Raw genomic sequence first — 21442 nt, 5'->3', positions numbered from 1 at the left:
GCATTTTACTATCTCAACATATGATGATTATGTTGATTGTGATGTGGTACCTATGCAAGCATGTTCCTTATTACTTGGTAGACCATGGCAATTTGATAAAAATTATGTACACCATGGTAGACCCAATCAGTATACTCCTATTCATAAGGATAAAAATACTACTTTGCTTCCTATGACTCATGATTCCATTTTGAAAGATGATATTAATAGAGCTAATAAAGCAAAACAGGAGAAAAATAAGAGTGAAATTCAGATTGTGGCAAAAGAATTTGAGCAACAAATGAAGCCTAATAATAAACCATCTAGTGTTGCTTCAGAAATTAAATTGAAAAGTGCATGTTTACTTGCCACCAAATCTGATATTGATGATCTAGATTTTAGCAAATCTGTTTGCTATGCTTTTGTGTGCAAAGAGGCATTATTTTCATTCGAGGACGTGCCTTCCTCTTTGCCTCCTGCTGTCACTAATATTTTGCGGGAGTTCGCTGACGTCTTTCCACTAGACGTGCCACCGGGATTACCACCTATTTGAGGGATTGAGCATCAAATTCACTTAATTCCCGGTGCATCATTACCCAACCGTGCACCATACCGTACCAATCCAGAGGAGACGAAGGAGATTATGCGTTAAGTACAAGAAGTGCTCGACAAATGTTATATACGCGAATCCCTTTAGTCCTTGTGTTGTTCCTATCATTTTAGTGCCAAAAAAGGATGGTACGTCGCGTATGTGCGTTGATTGTAGAGGCATTAATAATATTACTATTCTCTATCATCATCCTATTCCTAGGCTAGATGATATGCTTGATGAATTGAGTGGCTCTACAATATTCTCCAAATCTGACTTGCGTAGTGGATACCATCAAATTCGTATGAAATTGGGAGATGAATGGAAAACAGCATTTAAAACTATGTTTGGATTATATGAGTGGTTAGTCATGCCTTTTGGGTTAACCAATGCACCAAGTACTTTCATGAGATTAATGAACGAAGTTTTACGTGCTTTCATTGGACGATTTGTGGTAGTCTATTTTGACGATATACTGATTTATAGCATTTGGAGGAACATTTGGAACATTTACGTGCTGTTTTTATTGCTCTACATGATGCACATTTGTTTGGTAACCTTGGAAAGTTCACCTTTTGCACCGACCGAGTATCTTTTCTTGGCTATGTTGTTACTCCACACGGAATTGAAGTTGGTAAAGCCAAGATTGAAGCTATTGAGAGTTGGCCGTAGCCCAAAACGGTCACACAAGTGAGGAGTTTCCTTGGCCTCGCTGGTTTCTATAGGCGTTTTGTGAGAGATTTCAGCACTATTTCTGCACCTCTCAATGAGCTTACAAAGAAGGATGTGCCTTTTGTTTGGGGTACCGCACAGGAAGAAGCCTTCACGGTATTGAAAGATAAGTTGACACATGCTCCTTTACTCCAACTTCCTTATTTTAATAAGACTTTTGAGCTTGAATGTGATGCTAGTGGAATTGGATTAGGAGGTGTGTTATTACAAGATGGAAAACCTGTTGCATACTTTTCTAAAAAATTGAGTGGGCCTAGTCTGAACTATTCTACTTATGATAAAGAATTATATGCTCTTGTTCGGACCTTAGAAACATGGGTCACTTTAGAAATTTGTTATACATTCTGATCATGAATCTTTGAAACACATTAGAAGTCAAGAAAAACTGAACAGTAGACATGCTAAATGGGTTAAATTCATTGAGACTTTCCCTTATGTCATTAAACATAAGAAGGGTAAAGAAAATGTTATTGCTGATGCATTGTCTCGTCGTTATACTATGCTTTCACAACTTGACTTCAAAATATTTGGTTTGGAGACCATCGAAGATCAATATGTGCATGATGCTGAATTTAAAGATGTATTGCAGAATTGTAAGGAAGGGAGAACTTGGAACAAATTCGCTCTTAATGATGGATTTGTGTTTCGTGCTAACAAGCTATGCGTTCCAGCTAGCTCTGTTCATCTTTTGTTGTTGCAAGAGGCGCATGGAGGAGGATTAATGGGACACTTTGGCGTCAAGAAGACGTAGGATATACTTGCTACACATTTCTTTTGGCCAAAGATGAGACGGGATGTTGAGCGTTTTGTTGCTCGTTGCACTACATGTCAAAAAGCTAAGTCACGACTCAATCCTCATGGTTTATATATGCCTTTGCCTGTACCTAGTGTACCTTGGGAGGATATATCTATGGACTCTGTTTTAGGTTTACCTCGAACAAAGAAGGGGAGGGATAGCATATTTGTTGTCATGGATAGGTTCTCGAAAATGGCACACTTTATACCATGTCATAAAAGCGATGATGCTATTAATGTTGCTGATTTGTTCTTTAGTGAAATTATTTGCTTGCATGGTGTGACAAATACTATTGTTTCATATCGTGATACTAAATTCTTAGCCACTTTTGGAAATTTTTATGGGCTAAGTTGGGGACTAAACTGCTTTTTAGTACTACTTGTCACCCTCAAACAGATGGAAAAACTGAAGTAGTCAATAGAACATTGTCTACTATGCTTAGGGCTGTTTTGAAGAATAATAAGAAAATGTGGGAAGAATGCTTGCCTCATATTGAATTTGCTTATAATCGTTCATTGCATTCTACTACTAAGATGTGTCCTTTTGAAATTGTGTATGGTTTCCTACCTCGTGCACCTATTGATTTGTTGCCTCTTCCATCTTCGGAGAAGGTTAATTTTGATGCTAAAGAACATGTTGAATTGATTTTAAAAATGCGTGAGTTAACTAAGGAAAACATTGAGCTTATGAATTCTAAATATAAACTTGCTGGAGATAAGGGAAGGAAACATGTTGTGTCTGCACCTGGAGATCTTGTTTGGTTACATTTGCGTAAGGCTAGATTTCCTAATTTGCACAAATCAAAGCTAATGCCACGTGTTGCTGGTCCTTTTAAGGTGTTAGAGAAAATAAATGATAATGCATATAAACTTGAGCTGCCTGCAGATTTTGGGGTTAGTCCCACTTTTAACATTGCAGATTTGAAGCCTTATTTGGGTGAGGAAGATGAGCTTTCATCGAGGACGACTTCATTTCAAGAAGGGGAGGATGATGAGTACATCAATACCATTGTTACACCCACAGGCCCTACTGCTATACATACTGGACAAATTACTAGAGCTCGCGCACGCCAATTGAATTATGAGGTACTTACGTTTCTTGGTAATGATTCTAATGTTCATGAGAATATGATGCTGCCTAAATTGGATAGATTTGTTTTGCCTACAAATGAAGGGCCTAGTTTGGACAAGAAAGATGAACCTTGGAGCAAGTTCAAACATGGAGGTGATGGCATGCGCAAGGGGATCAAGAACGGAGTTACAAGTGATGATTTCGGGACTTTGAAGCCACCCTAAGGAATGCATGAAGCCTTGGACGAAATATACAAGATGCCACTTCATAAATTTCATCCAGAGGCTATTCTAGGTGCTGTGTCACCTTATTATTGGGCTAGGCCCATGTATTTTTGAAATACATAAGTATAGGCTGTTTTTAGAGTCCGTATGTGTGGGGAAACAAGAGTTAGGGTTGGTTTCGGACCCCTCCTCCAAGGGCCACCAAATTCCCCACCTATTCTTCAATACATTGAGCCCTTAGGGCGTCGTTTAGACTTTGGGTTTTGTTTAGATTAAAAGTTCGCCACAGCTGCAACTTCCCGTACTTCGTTTGTGTCCAACGACCAGACCAAGACGTCACAGAACCCCACCTTCATTAATAAAGCTTTCCTCTTTTATTCGCAATATCCAGTTTGCAATCTCAGTTTCTTGCTTGTTCTTCGTTTGCTCAAAGGAAATAGACCCTCGTTGTCAGGTTGATCGTGCTCCGGCATGGTCAATAACCCTCAGAAGTTGGTTTAGCGATTGCTAAGGCGTGACGTCTTCGCACGTTCGTAGTCAGATCGTCAAAGTCGACTCCCGCAGAAAACGATATCTATCTCATAGAAACATCAGGACACCTTCGCCTCTATCACTTGTGCTCTGTTCGTCACCGTCTCCGTCAGATCCGAGGAGCCCCGGTGACCCCTCCTGGACCTGCTACTGCCGCCAAGTCCAGCCTCCACCATCGTGGATTCGCCCCTTCCTCCGCCCGTTTACCCATTCCCGGTGCTGACATGGAGCCGCGCCAAGACTCCACCGCTACTCTGCTTCTCGACAAGCAGAGGACGAGCCGCCCGCTCGCCCGTGCCTGACCGCACCTTCGCCAAGTCCAGCGCCAGCTCGTGCTGGAGACCACTAGCGCCGTCGACCTTCATCTCCCTGCTTCACTCAGTCACCGGTACCCAGACCCCTGGATTGAGCAGGGCCTCGACATGCGACTCCTCTGCCTTTGTTCGAGTGGAGGATGCTACATATGCGCCTGGTCGCTTGCATTGACCTTGAACTGCCCATCTCCTTCGCCTCCTGGGCCACCAGCAACATCCCCAATCCGACCTGCTTCGGCCTCCCTCCACCACCGGCCTGACCCGACCCTCTCGTGAGAAGCCCAGTCTGCCCGAGATGCGGCCTAGTTCCTGTTTTTCTTTCTTTCAGATCTACGAATTTAGTTATTTCCAAGGACTGTCTGTTTAAAAAAATAGTCCCTCTAGATCATGCATTTAATATCTCATGAACCGTGCATCGGATTAAAATGTTTTAAATATGTAAAATGCTTAAAATTTCATCTAGTTTCACCATATGCCACTTTCATCTATGTTTAAAATGTTTAAAATGTGTTTGTATTTATTTTGCATAATTAACATGTTAAAATGGTTTATTTCATAACTAAATAACCATAACTCCGAATTTAATAATCTTTATATGTAAATGGACTAGAAGGATTCCTAGTATAACATGATGCACTTTACTTAAATGTTTAACAACAATAAAATATGGTTTATGGCAGAATAGTACAAATTTGGAAATTGCATATGGTGATGTTCCAGAAGTGTTGTTTGTTATTTCTGACCCCATTTAAATTGCTTAGATAGTGTAAGTTTTGTTATGCTTCACCTCTTGTCATGTTAAGAACATTTAAACTTGTTGGGTTCATAACGAGAGCTAACTAAATATTTGATTGTGGTGTTTCGTCAATATGCAACCCATTGCGTATTGAGCTCCACTTAATTTGTAGTGTTGTTTGTTGCACTTTGCCATGCCTTGAATCATTAAACTAGACATGCATCATACTTGGTTGCGCATCATGTCATGTTTATGCTTGTGTGTTTACCATGATGTTTGCTTCTTTCCGGTTGCGCTTCTCCTTGATAGTTTCGGTTACGTTTGGATTGTGATGATTCGTTCAACTATGCCTGTTTGTTTTCTTCATGGATTCGGTCTTCTTCGTAGCGGGATTTCAGGCAAGATGACCGTCACCTTGGATCTCACTATTATGTTTGCTATGCTAGTTGTCTTGATGCTATCGCTATGTCATGCTACCTACCACTTGTTTCTCAAGCCTCCCAAATTGCCATGAAAAGCCTCTAACCTCTTCCACCATCCTAGCAGACCGTTGTTTGGCTATGTTACTGCTTTGCTCAGCCCCTCTTATAGCATTGTGTCGTGTTCTGGGAATGGGGGTCCCCAGACTTGCCTACCTGCGGCCTGCGGCGTGGCTGAGCCAGCAGGCCGTACTGTCGGTGTTCTAGGAACGGGGGTCCCCAGACTTGCCTACCTGCAGCCTGCGACGTGGCTCAAAAGGGGGCCCAGCGCGGCCCATCTTCACCAACACAGACCCAAGACCCTCGCGAGGGGCCAAGCCTCACGAGGCGGACGACGTGGAGCTTCCTCAGGCGCGGCCTCGTTAGGCTGGCTCACGAGGAGGCGGAGAGATCAAGGCGGGGTACCTCACGAGGTGCCCGTGACGTCAGCCATGACGACCATGGGAGCCAGGCGGGTGCCAGCCCGCGCAGTGTCCTCCCTTCCTCTTTGGTGCAAAGGGGGCAAGCGCAGCCGCGGAGTACAGAGGCATCAGACAATGGTTGCCATTTCGGTGCAACGAGACCAAGACTAGGAGGACTATGATAAGGAGGTCACCGTGGAGCCCAAGATGGCGTCATCACCAGAGCTTTGCGCAGGCGAAGACGACTTTTGTCAGGATAGTTGATACTAGCTGTCCCCCTTCAAATTAGCCCGCCATTGTTGGCTCCCTTCCCGCTCGATATTTGGGAAGAGGACCAGTGCCACTATAAAAAGGACCAGCCACCCGAAGAGCAAGGTGAGGCTGGGGGAAAAAGAGCTGGTTGGAGAGTTGGAAAGATAGAGAAGATCAGGTAGAGAGAGAGAGAGTAGGGTGACTGAGCTCCTCCCAGCAGTTCATCGCCCCTGCAAGAGCAGTCCCTCACGAGGCTGTTCTTCCTTGTATTGTTCATCATCATCAGCCCAAGAGGCAATCCACCACACCACACACTGGAGTAGGGTATTACACCACAACGGTGGCCCAAACCAGTATAAACCCTGTGTCTCTTGTGTTGTTCTTTCCTTAGTTTAGATCCTAGTAAGGCGGAGGAGTGCAGGTAGGTAGGAGGCGAAATCTCCGCGCGCACCCTAGTGTTCGAACCTCAAGGGTCTGCCGGAACCCGAAATCCGACATTTGGCGCGCAAGGTAGGGATGCGCCGGGATTCGTCTTCCACCACCCCGTTCTCCTCCGACCATCACGCCCATGTCTGACGCTCGTCGGGCCCGTGCCGAGCGCCGGGCCACGCTCGCTTCCCGCGTCGCCAAGACGGCCCCTTCGGCGGGCGTCCTCGCCGTTCCCCGTCGCCTACCGTCAACGCCGTCACCGGCCCGGCGGGGCACGAGCAGCGAGAATCGTACCAGCATCCATCCGTGAGACAAGACGGCCGCACCGCAACTCCCTTGCTCACCCCAGCTGGTTCTTCGTCCCGCGCGCTCCGCGCGCCCATCGAGCCCCGCAACCTCTCCCCCACCCATCGCGATGCACCAAGACCCCTGGTCGTCGCGGCCCTCTTGGGCAGCTCGCAGGCGCCGCCTACAAGTCACCACGTCAAGCCGTTCATCCGTCGGGTCAGCGCCGCTTCCACGCGGCAGGGGGCTCCCCTGGAACGGGCGGCGCTTGAGACCGGCCTGACCTTCAGCTCGGAGGACCACCCCTCCAACTCGGCCTGCTCGGGTGCGCTCCCCATGCTGTGCACCCCCACCATCTGCCAGGTGGTCGTCACCAGAACCCTCATTGATGGCGGCGCGGGCCTCAGCATGCTCTCGGTCGAGGCCTTCAACCTCCTCTGCATACCCCTGGAACGGCTGCAACCCAGCCGGCCCTTCTCAGGCGTTGGGGGCAAGTCGTCCAACTCCTTGGGACAGATCCGGCTCCCAGTAACCTTCGGCACCTACGACAACTTCCGCACGGAGCTGGTCGACTTTGACATCGCCCCCATCGGCCTCCCCTACAACGCCATCCTCGGCTACCCAGCGCTGGCCCAGTTCATGGCCGCGACGCACCCGGCGTACAACCTCATGAAGATGCCCGGGAGTAGCGGTGTCCTCACTGTGCACGGGGACACCGAGGACGCGCTGCGGGTGCTCAAGCTCGCCTTCAAGACGGCGACGTCGGCACAGCCCGCCAACTTGGAGACCCCCGGGCCCAAGGGGGCTGCACCCGCCAAGAAGGAACAGTTGTTCACCCCAAGGCAAGGCAGAAACCAAGTAGATACCCGTCGATGAGGATGGCTCCACCAACGCCACTTTCACCATAGGCGCCCACCTCAAACCCGAGCAGGAGAAGGCCCTGGTCGGGTTCCTGCGCGCAAACAAGAAGGTATTCGCTTGGGAGCCTGACCAGTTGGCAGGGATCCCTAGGAGTGTAATCGAGCATCACCTCAATGTGGGCCCCAACGTGCGCCCTGTGAAGCAGAAGGCCAGGCGGCAGTCCACAGAAAAGCAGGCCTTCATCGTCCAAGAGACCCGCAAATTAGAAGCCGCTGGGGTCATTCGTGAGGTCCGATACCCGGATTGGTTGGCCACCCCTATCGTTGTGCCAAAGAAGGGAGGGAAGGAGCGCATGTGTGTCGACTTCACCAACCTCAACAAAGCATGCCCGCAAGATCCATTCCCGCTCCCCCGCATCGACCAGATCGTCGATTCCACGACGGAATGCGACCTGTTATGCTTCTTGGATGCCTTCTCTGGGTATCACCAGATCAAGATGGCGGTAGAAGACGTCGAGAAGACATCCTTCCTAACCCCATGTGGGGTGTACTGCTACACATGCATGCCATTCGGGCTGCGTAACGCAGGGGTGACCTTCCAGCAGCTGATGCACATCACCTTGGGCCCGTAGCTCGGGAAGAATGTTGAAGCTTACGTCGATGACATTGTGGTAAAGTCTCGGGAGGCCAGGACCTTGATAGAAGACATGGAGGAAACCTTCGCGAGCCTCAACGCAGTGAACCTACGGCTCAACCCAGAGAAGTGTGTGTTCGGAGTCCCCTCGGGCAAGCTCTTGGGTTTCCTCGTGTCCCACCGAGGCATCGAGGCTAACCCGGAGAAGGTCAAGGCGGTGGAAGACATGAGCCCGCGAAAGACCCTCAGAGAAATGCAGAAGCTCACGGGGCGCGTGACCGCGCTTGGGAGCTTCATCTCCAAGTTGGGGGAACGAGCACTGCCCTTCTTCCAGCTAATGAAGAAAAAGGGGCCCTTCGAGTGGACTGAAGAGGCCGACAAGGCGTTCCAGGATCTCAAGAGATACCTGACCAGCTCACTGGTCATGGTGGCTCCGCGCCCTCAAGAGCCCCTGGTACTTTACCTCGCCGCCACTCCCTACTCCGCCAGCGCAGCCTTGGTGGCAGTCAAAGAGGAGCGCTGAATCAAAACCGCGGCAGCAGCCCGGGACAAGGCAGAACAAGGACAAGGAAGGCCTACAGAAACCGCCACCGCGGCTGAGGAGGATCAGCAGCCGTAGAGGGGCGCACCAGAGGCGGAAGAGGCCCCTCTTCCAGATGGCCAGTCTCAGGAGGCCTCATTGCCTCAAGAGGCGCCACGGTCTCCGAAGGGAGCCACCAGCACTGACGCACTCCACCTCGTTGAGCAACCAGTGTACTTCATCAGCACGGTGCTGCGGGATGCAAGGGCACGGTACCCCATGCCTCAGAAACTCCTCCTCGTGCTACTGATGGCCTCGTGCAAGCCGCGGCACTATTTTCAGGGTCACCCCATCAAGGTCGTCTCGTCATACCCCCTAGAGAGAGTACTCAGGAGCCCTAATTCATCTGGAAGGGTCGCTGAGTGGAACATAGAACTGCAAGCGTTTCAGCTCGAATTCAGCACGACCAGAGTCATCAAGGGAGCAGCGTTGGCGGATTTTGTGGCAGAATGGACGGAGGTGCCAGGCCTCAAGGCCAACGAGGATCGGTCCCTGTCCCCGGGAAGCAAGGCGCCAGAAGGCTGGGTCATGTACTTCAATGGGGCGTTCTCCAGGCATGGCGCTGGGGCTGGGACGGTGCTTATATCGCCCGCTCAGGACAAGCTCTATTATGCCGTGCAACTCTGTTTCTAGCAAGGTGAAAAGGTCTCCAACAACATAGCAGAGCATGAAGGTTTAATAGCGGGCTTGAAGGCCGCGGCTGCCCTGGGGGTGAAACGCCTCACCATCAAGGGCGATTTGCAACTCCTTGTCAATTTCTCCAACAAGGTGTACGAGCCAGAGGATGAGCACATGGAAGCCTACCTAGCGGAGGTCCGCAAGATGGAGAAGCAGTTCTGGGGGTTGGAGTTGCAGCATGTGCCCCGTGGCACCAATCAGGAGGTCGACGACATCGCCAAACGGGCGTCCAGGCGGTTACCTCAGGAGCCTGGCGTTTTCGAGGAGCGGCTCTTCAATCCATCAGCCCTACCGTCATTATCGAACACGGATCAGCCCCGGGAGGAGCTCCCCCAGCCACCTGCCTCAGGGGCTCCGGCCTGTGCCCCGGCCTCAGGAGCGCGTCTGCTCCTGATGATGCAACCTCAGGAGGGATGTTGGATCGCGGAGCTCCGGAGTTACCTAACGCAAGGGACCCTTCCGGAGAAGTAGGAGGAAGCGGAGCGAGTGCCATGCCAGGCCACGGTATACTGCATCCAGGATGGAGAGCTCTATCGGAAGCGTCCAAACGATGTATCCCTGCGCTGCATCTCCAGGGAGCAAGGGAAGGAACTGCTGGAAGATATACACGGCGGAGATTGTGGACATCATTCATCATCACGGACCCTCGTCGGCAAGGCGTTTCGCAATGGGTTTTATTGGCCCACCGCGCTCAATGACGCCGTCGAACTAGTGAAAGCTTGTGAGGCCTGCCAGTTCCACGCCAAGCAGATCCATCAGCCAGCAGGAGGCTTGCAGACTATACCCCTTTCGTGGCCATTCGCAGTCTGGGGCTGGATATCTTGGGCCCGTTTCCTCCGGCGCCTGGGGGCTACCGCTACCTCTACGTCGCCGTGGACAAGTTCACCAAGTAGGCTGAAGTAGAGGCTGTCCGCACCATTCCCGCGGGTTCCGCGGTCAAGTTCATCAAGGGCATCGCGAGCCGGTTCGGGGTGCCGAATCGCATCATCACGGACAACAGTTCGCAGTTTACTAGTAACCTCTTCAAAACATAATATGCTAACCTTGGAACGCAGATATGCTACGCTTCAGTGGCGCACCCCCGAAGCAACAGCCAGGCCGAGCGAGCCAACACGGAGGTCCTGAGGGGCCTCAAGACCAGGACGTTCAAGAAGAAGCTGGAGGTTTGCGGCAGAGGTTGGTACGATGAGCTTCAGTGTGTGTTGTGGTCCATCCGCACAACCGTGACCAACTGGAGAGACTGGAGAGACCCCATTCTTCCTGGTCTATGGAGCCGAAGCGGTCCTCCCTCACGAGGTCAGACGTCACTCCGCGCGAGTCTTGACATTTGACGAGGCGCAGCAGGACGCCATGCGGGGGATGAACCTCGTGCTGGGGGAGGAACATCGCCGAGAAGCCGCGCTACGAGCGGCGAGGTACCAACTAGCACTGCGGCGATATCACTGCCGCAACATCCGCCCCAGAACTCTCGAGGTAGGAGACCTCGTGCTCAGGCGGGTTCTCTCCAGGGAGGGGCTGCACAAGCTCTCTCCCATGTGGGAGGGCACGTTCAAAGTTGTTCATGTTTCCAGGCCCGGGTCCACGCGCTTGGAGACTGAGGAGGGGGTGCCAGTCCAGAATGCATGGAACATCAAGCACCTCCGGAGGTTCTACCCCTAAAAAGGCCCAGAGCCTGTGAACAAGGCGAATGCCTGTGAAGCTATCGTGTTTTGGAAAAGGCCCAGAGCCTGTGAGGAAGGCGAATGCCTGTGAAGCTATCGCATTTTGGAAAAGGCCCGGAGCCTGTGAAGAAGGTGAATGCCTGTGAAGCTATCGTGTTTGGGAAAAGGCCCAGAGCCTGTGAAGAAGGCGAATGCCTGTGAAGCTATCGCGTTTTGGAAAAGGCCCAGAGCCTGTGATGAAGGCGAATGCCTGTGAAGCTATCGCGTTTTGGAAAAGGCCCGGAGCCTGTGAAGAAGGCCAACGCATGTGAAGCTCGCCGCCCGTGACACTCTCACTTAATAATGAGTTGGGGCTGTACACGCCCCGGATTCTCAGGAGCGCCGGCCTCAGGCCCTGGGGCTCCCTCCCACACCCAGTGGTAGCACTTAGCTCCACGCTGGTGAGAAGAAGTCGAAGACTAGATTAGGTGCCGGACGCGGCTTTTCATTTGCTTTCTGCAGTTGGCTTGTTCCTTCTCATTCGAAGTTTTATTGAAGTTGTTGCCGTTTTTGGCTTGTGGTTCTTTGACTTTTCACTCTCCTGCCTCGACTTCTCTTGTGCAAGGCCTCGCGAGGAGGGCAGCTGAGCGCCCTCGCGAGTGTTCCTATCCTAGTCATTCAAAGAGTCCGCGACCTGGGCCCCTTACCGGAGCACCCCTCCAGTCCGTGCCCCACGGGCACCGCGACACAAACAAAGGGCCTAGGTCGGTCGCCCCCCCATGGCCGGGGCCGGGAACTATCCACGCTCGGGCACATAGCCGGAAGGTATGGTAACGAAAGCAAAACGATGATTAACAGCAATAACCCAAACACGCCCCCGCGGGGCTCCACACTATTGGCTTTGTTACGCAGGAAAAAGGAAAAGAAAGAACAAATCCAGTGTGGCTCGCCTCACACTGGCCCGCAGTGAAGGCCCGAGCTGCCTCCAGAGCTTAGGCGGACTCCCTCTCGCGCTTCACCAGGGCGCGACGGCGGGCGGACACGTTGCCACCCCCAAGCAGATACGACGGCGTGGAGGCTGACCGCGGCCACCGCTAGAAGAGTCGCTGCCTGAAGAAAAAACGGAGAAGCTTGAGGAACCCTGAGCGCCGCCGACCGCGCGAGCGCTGCCCTCTCCATCATAGTCGGAGCTGGGTTCCCAGCCGTGGTCATCACCCTCGGGGCAACACCCTGCGCGGCGACCATCTTCCCCAAACACCCTCACGTAGAGGGTGGCATCGCCGTCGAACTTGAAGTGTAGGGTGCACCGACGGCTCAGGCCACGCGCGCGGCCAAACGTCTGCCAACTGCGGGCCAGGAACAGTCTCCCGGCCGCGGAGACCTCTAGTGAGACCCATGAGGCCCGGCTGCAGCAACCGTCGGCCTCGAGCCAGAGGCCGCCCGGGGTGCCGGCCGGGAGCTCGCCAAGGAGGAAGCGAGGAAGTGGAAGGCGGGTGCTGGTCGGCCCCGCCGACCACACAACGAACTCCGGCAGCACTTCAGCAACGCGAAAGCGCGGCCTAGGAGGACGCGCAACCGGAGCGCGCCCCCCGGCCGCAGCAATCCGCCCGTCACTGTGCTGAAGATCGCCTCCACGGCCGCGGGGAGCCACCGTGGTGGCCACAGGATGTTTACGAGGGCGCCCTCGGCCGCGCTTGGGTGGGGTAGAGGCAGGCTCAACCTGGTGAGCCTTCCCCTTCTCTGCGGCCGAGAACCTCCTTGACGGGGCCATGAAGGAAAGGAGAAGCAAGGAGGGATGAACTGGAAGGGCGCGCCCCGGTCCATACTTATAACTAGTGATGGCCAACCAACGACCCCCATGACCGCTGGTAATTATGACCCGCTTTGCATGCAAGGACTTGTCCAATCCGTGTAGTTGCCGAGGCGCCATGGGGAAGTGGAGACGCCCATGTCCAATCAACCGCCACGCGCGCGCCCAAGGCCACATGCTGTTAGGGCCCGCGGCTCTTCGCTCTTGCCCTTCCGCCTCCCTGCACGGCCAAGTCCGGGCGCGCCTTGGGCCCGGGGGTACTGTCGGCGTTCTGGAAACGGGGGTCCCTAGACTTGCCTGCCTGCGGCCTGTGGCGTGGCTCAAAAGGGGGCCCAGCGCAGCCCATCTTCACCAACACAAACCCAAGAGCCTCGCGAGGGGCCAAGCCTCGCGGGGCGGACGACGCGGAGCTTCCTCAGGCGCGGCGTCGTCAGGCTGGCTCACGAGGAGGCGGAGAGATCAAGGTGAGGTACCTCACGAGGTGCCCGTGACGCAAGCCATGACGACCGGGGTGCCAGGCGGGTGCCAGCCCACGCAGTGTCCTCCCTTCCTCTTTGGTGCAAAGGGGGCAAGCGCAACCGCGGAGTACCGAGTCATCAGGCAAAGGTTGCCATTTCAGTGCAACGAGACCAAGACCAGGAGGACTATGAGATGGAGGTCACCGTGGAGCCCAAGACGGCGTCATCACCAGAGCTTTGCGCAGGCGAAGACTACTTTTGTCAGGATAGTTGATACTAGCTGTCCCCCTTCAAATTAGCCCACCATTGTTGGCTCCCTTCCCGCTCGATATTTGGGAAGAGGACCAGGGCCACTATAAATAGGACCAGCCACCCACAGAGCAAGGGGAGGCTGGGGGAAAAAGAGCTGGTCGGAGAGTTGGAAAGATAGAGAAGATCAGCTAGAGAGAGAGAGAGAGTAGGGTGACTGAGCTCCTCCCAGCAGTTCATCGCCCCAGCAAGAGCAGACCCTCACGAGGCTGTTCTTCCTTGTATTGTTCATCATCATCAGCCCAAGAGGCAATCCACCACACCACACACTAGAGTAGGGTATTACACCACAAAGGTGGCCCGAACCAGTATAAACCCTGTGTCTCTTGTGTTGTTCTTTCCTTAGTTTACATCCTAGTAAGGCGGAGGAGTGCAGGTAGGTAGGAGGCGAAATCTCCGCGCGCACCCCAGTGTTCGAACCTCAAGGGTCTGCCGGAACCCGAAATCCGACACGTACGACCCATCTTCACCAACAAAGCGCCCAAGACCCTCGCGAGGGGCCAAGCCTTGCGAGGCGGGCGATGCGAGACCTCCTCTGGAGTGGCCTAGCTAGGCAGGCTCACGAGGAGCGGAGATATCAAGGCGAGGCGAACCTCACAAGGCTGTCGTGACGTGAGCCGTGACGATCGGCACCAGGCGGGTGCCAGGAGGGCGCCAGCGCGCACAGCGTCCTTGTTTCCTCTTTGGTGCAAAGGGGGCAAGCGCAGCCGCGGAGCACCGAGGCCTCAGGCAAAGGTTGCCATTTTGGTGCAACAAGACCAAGACCATGGACTACAAGATGGAGGTCATCATGGAGCCCAGAACATCGTCACCACCAGAGCTTTGTGCAGGCGAATACTACTTTTGTCAGGATAGCTTGTCTAGCTGTCGCCCTTCAAAATTAGCCCGCCATTGTTGGCTCTCTTCCTGCTCGATATTTGGGAAGAGGACCAGGGCCTCTATAAATAGGACTGTCGGATTTCGGGTTCCGGCAGACCCTTGAGGTTCGAACACTGGGGTGCGTGCGGAGATTTCGCTTCCTACCTACCTGCACCCCTCCGCCTCGCTAAGATCTTAGCTATGGAAAGAACAACACGAGAGACACAGGGTTTATACTGGTTCGGGCCACCATTGTGGTGTAATACCCTACTCCAGTGTGTGGCGTGGTGGATTGCCTCTTGGGCTGATGATAATGAATGATACAAGGAAGAACAGCCTCGCGAGGGTCTGTTCTTGGCTGGGGCGATGAACTGCTGGGAGGAGTTCAGCCACCCTTCTCTCTCATTGATTGTCTTTCTCCGATTCAACCTCCTATCGAACCTCTCCTCTTAACCCCTCCGAACCCCTCTCTTCTGTGGGTGGCTGGTCCTATTTATAGAGGCCCTGGTCCTCTTCCCAAATATCGAGCGGGAAGGGAGCCAACAATGGCGGGCTAATTTGAAGGGGGACAGCTAGTACTAGCTACCCTGACAAAAGTAGTCTTCGCCTGCACAAAGCTCTGGTGGTGACGCCGTCTTGGGATCCACGATGACCTCCGTCTTGCAGTCTTCCTGGTCCTGGTCTCGTTGCACCGAAATGGCAACCTTTGCCTGATGCCTCGGTACTCCGTGGCTGCGCTTGCCCCCTTTGCACCAAAGAGGAAAGGAGGACACTGCGCGGGCTGGCACCCGCCTGGCGCCCTTGGTCGCCATGGCTTGTGTCACGGGCACCTCGTGAGGTACCCCACCTTGATCTCTCTGCCTCCTCGCGAGCCAGCCTGATGAGGCCATGCCTGAGGAAGCTCCGTGTCGTCCGCCCCGCGAGGCTTGTCCCCTCGCGAGGGTCTTGGGTCTGTGTTGATGAAGATGGGCCGTGTTGGGCCCCCCTTGAGCCACGCCGCAGGCCGCAGGCAGGCAAGTCTGGGGACCCCCGTTCCCGGAACACCGACAGTAGCCCCCGGGCCCAAGGCGCGGCCGGACTTGGCCGTGCAGGGAGGCGGAACGGCAAGAGGGAAGCGCCACGGGCCCTAACAGCCTGCAGCCTTGGGCGCCGCGTGGCGGTTGACTGGACGTGGGCGCCTCAGCAACCGCGCGAGTTGATAAGGGAGCGACATCTGCCCAGGCTTCACTTTTTGCTTTCTCCGGTTGCTGCTCAGATCCCCTTTCTTACGCCTCTCCTTCCTTCCTCCAAAATCTCCAGATCTACTCCGACCGAGGAAGCCATGGCGCCTCGTCAGTCCCCGGCCGGAGCTTGGTACTCGTCTGCCCTGGACTTGCCAAACATGTCGGAGTCGAGCCTTGCCCGGTTGCATCGGATGGCGACGGCGCTGGGCATCAACGGGTGAAGGCGCTCAAGGCCGGCTCCGCCACCCCAAAAGGCCAAGGGAGCACCTTCTATCCGTTCTTCGTAAGTGCCATTGCCGCCGGCCTGGTGCCTCCCTTCTCTGAGTTCTTCTTCTCTGTCCTCCGCCATTACCAGCTACAGGCTCTGCATCTCCACCCCAACTCCGTCCTTCTCCTGGCAATTTTCGCCTATTACTGCGAGGCTCACGTAGGGGTGCAGCCCTCAATGGCCTTGCTGCGCCACTACTTCTACCTCCGGACCTCTCGTGGTCCTGCTTCCGCGTGCGCGAGCTTCATCGCATACGGTGGTGCCATTGCCATCTCGAACCCCGGGAAAAGGATTGAGGGCTTCAGGAGCAAGTGGGTATTGGTAGATGCTGGGCGCATCCACCCTCGGTTGATCTTGCCCACGGAGCAGCCCACGAGCTCCCGCGATTGGGGTCGAGCTGAGCTCGCGGACCCCCGCACGATGCTGGTGCTGGAGAAGATGGACGCGGATCTGAGGCCGGCCAACATGGCAGCGGCGAAGCTGACTGGCGCGTCGCTGCTGAGGGAATTCCTGGAGCACCAGCTGGCTCTGCTTCGGCGATCCTCACTTCCGATGTGGAGGCCCCATCCAAGCCCCGCGGCCTGGGCCGATGGAGATCTGGCTGCGGTCTTCCAATCTATGGTCGGGGGCAATGTGGCGAGGTTGGAGGGCGCTCCTACGCCCTTGTTCCTCCGCGACGACTGGGAGCAGGTAGTGGAGTCCATGCCCGTATTCAACGGGGATGGGCCCGTGCCCATGGAAACTCCCGAGGAACCGGTGGACGTGCCCTCTGACGATTCCAGCGAAGGGGAGGAAGGAGGGGAGCGGGAAAGAGGGCCTGACTCCGAGGTGACTGACGGAGAGTCAAGGGCTCCCATCTCCCGACGCAGGTCCCGCGTTCTCCGCCTCTCTTCGAGCGATGACGACGAGGATGACGACGAGGATGACGGCGAGCAGGACGGCGGGAGCTTGCCCCTGATCCCAAAGAAGGACAGGACCGGGCTGATATCCTGCGGGTCTACCCCGGCCCCGAGGCAGACCGCAGACGCCCTTCCGCTTCCAAGCTTCCCGAGGTTGACCCTTCCAGCCGGCTTTCAGGCTTCAAATTTGGCCGGAGGCCGCTCGAGCTCACTGGCGACGACCCGCAAGCGTTTGATCCTTGTCTTTATTTCTTGTCCTGCTTCCGAGGCTTGACGTCCGCATCTCTTGGATAGGCTGGTGCCCGCAGCAAAGAAGCTGAAGGGACCTCCTGAGGTTCCACCCATGGCAGCGCCTCTGCCGGCGAAGGAGGGTGACCACGACGCACGGGCTTGTCCTGCCCGGTCGTCCTCGCAAGGCCAGGCTGAGCCGGCTGGGGCGAGCTCAGCCCCCACGGCCCATGTGACTCCCGAGGTGTCCTTGCCTGCCGCCGCCACTTCAGCCGTTGGGGCGCAGCAGACTTCGCCTCAGGACACTGTGGCCGCACTGCCGCCTTCTCTTCCTACTCCACCGGCTATTGTCTCTCTGACTCCTTCTGCCGTTCTGGACCATGCTGCTGCTGAGCTGGACCGACTGCGGCAGGATCTTCTTGGCGCCGACCCACGCTTGGTGGCCGGGCGCTTGGAGCTGGCTTCAGGATGGGTTCGCTCCGACGCTTCCACTCAGGCGGTGCTGGTCCAGGCCTCGACGGCTTGAGATGAGGAGAAACAGGTCGTTCTTGAGGCGAAGGCTGCTCGTGACGCAGCCCTGGGGGAGGCGGTCGACGCCCGTGGCCAAGAGCAGGAAGAAGGCGTGAAGGCTCGCGAGGCGGCCGTCAAGGAGAGGGAGGCCAAGCTCAGGAAGCGCCGCGACCGCCTAGGCGCGCCGGAGCAGGAGTTGGGGGCGAGGAAGGCTGAGCTGGATGACAAGGCCCTGGTTCTTGCTGAGGACCGCGTGGCCTTCACGGAGAAGGAGGCGAAGGCTCGCTCCTCGCTGAGGACGCTTTACGACAGCGGCCTGGAGAGCCCGCTAGCTGGCGCCGAGGACGGCCCCACCAAGCTGCTTCCCTTCCTGGTTCATGCTCTCGAAAATGTCGCCCTTGGCCTTGGCTCCACGGCGGAGGCCGAGGCGCGTGTCCTGTCTTCTGCAGCACTGACGCGGGTCCTCACCCACATCTACCTTCGCGATCCCGGTGTCGACCTCGACAGCCTGCTGGAGCCAGTAAGCGGCGAGCGTGCCGCTGCCGCTGCCGAGGCCGTGAAGGGTCGTGCGGAGGCGCTGCTCCTCCGCCGACAAGTGACTCCGTCGTGGCTCCTGTCCTGCCTTTAATTCCTGCACATGTATCATGACTTGGGGAGGCGTTTAAACTTGCGTTTGGCATTGAGATAACAGTGTGGACTGTAATATTTGCTTTTGAATTCCTCGAAATTTGTGCTTTTCCTTCCTACTTGCTTATGTTCTACGCCAGCAGAGCCCGGCCCCGCGCGTACCTCACCCAGCGTTAGTCCCGACCGGAAACCAGGACGGGGCCAAGGAGTGAGGGGCTACGTGACAAGTTAGGCTCCTGAGTCGCGATGCTCAGGAGTCCCCCTTGGCGCACGAACAACAAGTAGGGAGGTGTGAAGTGGGTGGATCTACCGTTCTACGTCTGCAGAGCCCGGCCGCGCGCATAGCTCACCCAGCGTTAGTCCCGACCGGAAACCAGGACGGGGCCAAGGAGTGAGGGGCTACGTGACCAGTTAGGCTCCTGAGTCACGATGCTCAGGAGTCCCCCTTGACGCTCAAACGGCCTTCGTACCTTGGCTCCGCTCGGGGAGATATGCGCGACGAACCAGGCCCCGGGGGGGGGGGGGCGGCTGGGCGGCGTGCGTCTGGGCGTGACCCAGGCGGAGCCCCCGTGCCCAGCCCCCTCGCCCGGCACTCCCGAGGGGAGGTGTTGCGATGAGGCTAGACACTAAGCTCTGGGCTCCCTGAGGTAGATGTGGCCCGGGGGCCACCCTCAGTTGTTTATCACCAGTGCGGAGCATAGCGCTTCCGTATGTGTACGGGCATAGCCGCTCCTCGGCAGTGTCGTCAGCCAGCACGGAGCATGGTGCTTCCACTGGTATGTGGGAGGGGGCCCCCCTCCGGGAGGAGCCCCCGGGGCGTGTACAGCCCCGCCCTGACACGTGGCTGGCACGGTAGGGCCTGGCGAGGTGTATCTGGGCACCCGTGAGCCAGTGCGGGACTCACGGGGCCCTACCTCTAGGCGGGTTGCGCCTGGCACTGGGCCTTATCTTGTGATGTGTCCCTGCAAATTCGGTTAGATGTCGGCACTCTACGTCCTCGGGTCCCGGCCCTTGAGGTGGTCTCAGCTGTCGCTGGTATGCCAGGTCGTGATGCCGTGGACAAGGCCAGAGGGTGAGGGCTGGAGAGCCAGTAAGAGCCCTGAGTCGCGATGCTCAGGTACCTCCCTTAACGTGTAACTGGTCGGCATGGAGAAGAAGAGGTGCCGTGGACCGGCATCAAATAATCTAACATGGTGGGTATAACGCATAACCGGGAATAAATGCAAATGGGATACAAGCCGCTGGGTTTGGCCCGAGCGACTTGGGGATCATGCAGCCCGAGGGGCGCCCCCAATAAGGTAAGCTAACAACATGAAATGAAAGGGGTACATGCCGTAGGGACGGACCCACGCGGCCTGGGAATAATGCAGCCCTGGGGGGGTGCTCCCAGCTGGAAGTGAAACTTGAAAGATGTCATCTGATGACATTAAGGACGAAGGGGTGTTGGTGTAGCAGACTCGGTGGGCTGCGGAAGCCAATCCTCACGAGCCCCCAGGCCCGGGGGCCTCGGGAGGCTCCGGAGGTGCTGGCGGCCCCCCGCAGACCATCTCCATCTCCGCCAGGGCTGCGGAACGCTTGGCCTCTTGTGCCTCCATGATGCCCCTCATGAGGCGCTGGTACGTGGCAGCCGCATTCGGCAAGCCGTAAGGCATGCGAACGTAGCTGTGGGGTGGACCTCCGCAGCGCCCCACTCGCGAGGGCCAGAGGCGCCCCAGAGAGGCGACTCGGTTGAGCCCTGGTATGTCGATGCAGATGCGCAGCCCACCATCCTCTCCTAGATGGGGAGCAACTGCTGGTAGACGGCAGCCGCCTTTCATGACTATTGACTCCTGTAGCTCCTGAATAGCCTTGCTGACAAACTCCTGAGGGTCTGGCTCACCTTGCCTTACTCCTTCTTGAGGGAAATGTGCTTCGAAACACGCCTCCATGTGGTTCCCAAGCGCCTCCCTCGTGACCCTAGCCAGGTCGGTGGCCCTCCAGGGGAGAGCCCCCGAGCCCTGCCTGAGGAGGGCGCCGGGCGCGCTTTCCTATGCGATGGAAGGAGGTTACCCCTGGGCAGGCACGGGCCCAGAGGGGCCTGCCTCTTGAGGAGCCGGGCCGGACGATGTCTTCTTCTTCTTGGGGGCGGTCTCAGGAAGCCTCCTGCTTCCGCGATCCGGGTCTTCTAGTGATGCGGCCTGAAAGGCTCGTTCTAGGGAACACACCGCATCCTTCTCTTCACAGGGCACCGTGATGACTCCGCCACTTCCTGGCATCTTGAGGACGTTGTAGCTGTGGTGAGTTACGGCCATGAACTTGGCCAGCGTTGGGTACCCGAGGATGGCGTTGTACAGCAGGCGAATGTGAGCGACGTCGAAGTCGATGAGCTCAGTGCGGTAGTTGTCGCGTGCCCCGAAGGTGACAGGGAGGCAGACCTGCCCGATCGGGACCGTGGAGCCGTCGGTGACTCCGGAGAAAGGCTTGGTTGGCTGAAGCTGGCTGTAGGGCACTTGGAGATTGTTGAATGTTTCCACGGACAGGACGTTGAGCCCTGCCCCGCCATCGATGAGGGTCCGGGTGACCACCACGTTGCTGATGATTGGGCAACAGAGCATCGGGAGGACTCCGGCTGTAGCCGCACACTTGAGCTGATCTGCCGAGCTGAACATGATGGCGCACACCGACCATGTGAGAGGGTGCGTGGCTTCGAGCTTGGGGATGACTGCATTCACTTTGCGGGCGAACTGCTTGAAGATTCGTTGAGAGGCTGGGGCTTGAGCCCCGCCCAGGATGCAGGCGATCGCGCGCGGCTCCTGGAAGCCCCCAGCCTCCTCATCCTGGTGGTGTTCCTCATTTCTCCTTGGTTGCGGCGGCAGCGGAGGGAGGCCTGCGTTGCCTTGCGGGCGATCCTCGCGAGGCCGACCCCTCCAGTCCCCCTCGCGAGGCAGGTCTTGCCAACGTTCCTCGTGATGTTGATCGCGCCACCCTTGGCGCGGGCCACGGTCTTCCCAGTGTCATGCGTTCCTTCCTCCTCCTCGACCGTAGCCCCGGTCACCGCGGTCG

Source organism: Triticum dicoccoides, chromosome 7A, assembly GCF_002162155.2.
Source record: "Triticum dicoccoides isolate Atlit2015 ecotype Zavitan chromosome 7A, WEW_v2.0, whole genome shotgun sequence".
Taxonomy (NCBI): Eukaryota; Viridiplantae; Streptophyta; class Magnoliopsida; order Poales; family Poaceae; genus Triticum; species Triticum dicoccoides.
Note: the sequence above shows the minus strand (reverse complement) of the source record.